Source organism: Physeter macrocephalus, chromosome 8 (genome assembly GCF_002837175.3).
Source record: "Physeter macrocephalus isolate SW-GA chromosome 8, ASM283717v5, whole genome shotgun sequence".
Lineage (NCBI taxonomy): Eukaryota > Metazoa > Chordata > Mammalia > Artiodactyla > Physeteridae > Physeter > Physeter macrocephalus.
Window position 1 is genome coordinate 420,682 of NC_041221.1, and position 1,561 is coordinate 422,242.

Sequence of the window (1,561 nt, forward strand, 5' to 3'; positions counted from 1 at the left end):
CTTTCTTCTTTCTTTCTCTCTCTCTTTCTCTTTCTCTCCTTCCTTTCTCTCTTTCTTTCCTTCTTTCTTTCTTTCCTTCTTTCTTTCTTTCTTTCTTTCTTTCTCTCTCTCTTTCTTTCTTTTTCTTTCTTTCTTTTTCTTTCCTTTCTTTCTTTCTCTAAATGCTTGTACTTTGCCAGGCATTCTGGAAGGTGTCAGGGACAGAACAGTGCACAACAGAAATGTTGGTCCAGTAGTCAAGGAATCCTTAGTCTAGTAGGGAAGGTAAACATTTACTTAAATACCTACCTGGGGTAGTTTTAAATATATCCAAAAATCCCCTCAAAAGGTAGAGCTTATTTTTCCTCCCCTTTAGTGTGGGGTGGACTTAACATGTTTGTGACAAACAGAATAAAGCAGAAGTGGCAGTATGTGGCTTCTATGCCCAGGTCATAAAGATACAGAACTTCCTTCTCCTCCGTTCTCTTTTGGATCACTTGCTCTGGATGAGCTGGCTGCCATGTTCTGAAGAGGCTCCAGCAGGCCTACGGAGAGGCCCACGTGGTAAGGACCTGAGGCCACACGAGTGAACTGCGAAGCAAGTCCTCTAATCTGAGCTAAGGCTGCAAATGGCTGCAGCCTCGTGAGGGACTCTGAACCAAAGCCACCCACCAAGCTGCTCCTGTTCCTGAGTCTCAGGAACTTTGAGATAATAAATGCTGTTTTAAGCCACTAAATTTTGGGGTGATTTGTTATGTGGCAATAGATTAAAAAATACAACAAATAAATGAGGTAAGTGCCAAACAGAAAAGAAATATAGTCTATGAGTTCATATACAAAAGAGAATGTAACTGAGATGAGGAGGCTGGTATGATTTCCTCAAGGTGGTGACTACTGAGCTGAGATCTGATGGATGAGTAAGAGCTAAAGAGGCAAAGAAGGCAGGAGGAGGAAGGTGTCTAGACAGAGTGAAACATGTGCAAAGGCCCTGGGGCATGTTTAAAGACTTGGAGGGAGGCCCATGTGGCTGAGCATGAAGAGGTAATGGAGAGTGTGGTACAAGATGAGGTTGCAGGATAAGGCAGGACCTTGAAGATCACATTAAGAATTTTGGCCTTAATCTTAAAAACACTAGGAAGCCACTGAAGACTTTCAAGTACAGGGACAACATGTTAACACATTATCTTCTAGGGTAACATGTTTTAAGGGTTTTCTTTGTTAAGTTACTTCATTTTAAGTTGCTTAGAGTGCTATACTGTATGGAGTTATTTATACTATACAGATTTAGCTAGCTATACAATTGATAGGGTTATTTGTATAGGGTTATTATATACATTTTACTTGAGAAGTCATTTTAGTGACTATTTTTCTCCTTAGAGAGAAGGTAAACCCTTAATCGTATCATGTGGCCTGGCTTAGAATAGAAGACAGAATTTACCTCCACTGTCACCATTAACATATTTAATTGAGTGACACTAATAATCCTGCTTTTTAATGAGATTTCTAAGATCTGTTTTTTAATGTTTATTTCATGTTTCAAAGTTGCCAAACTCACAGCTTGTAAGAGAATATTCTTAAGCAG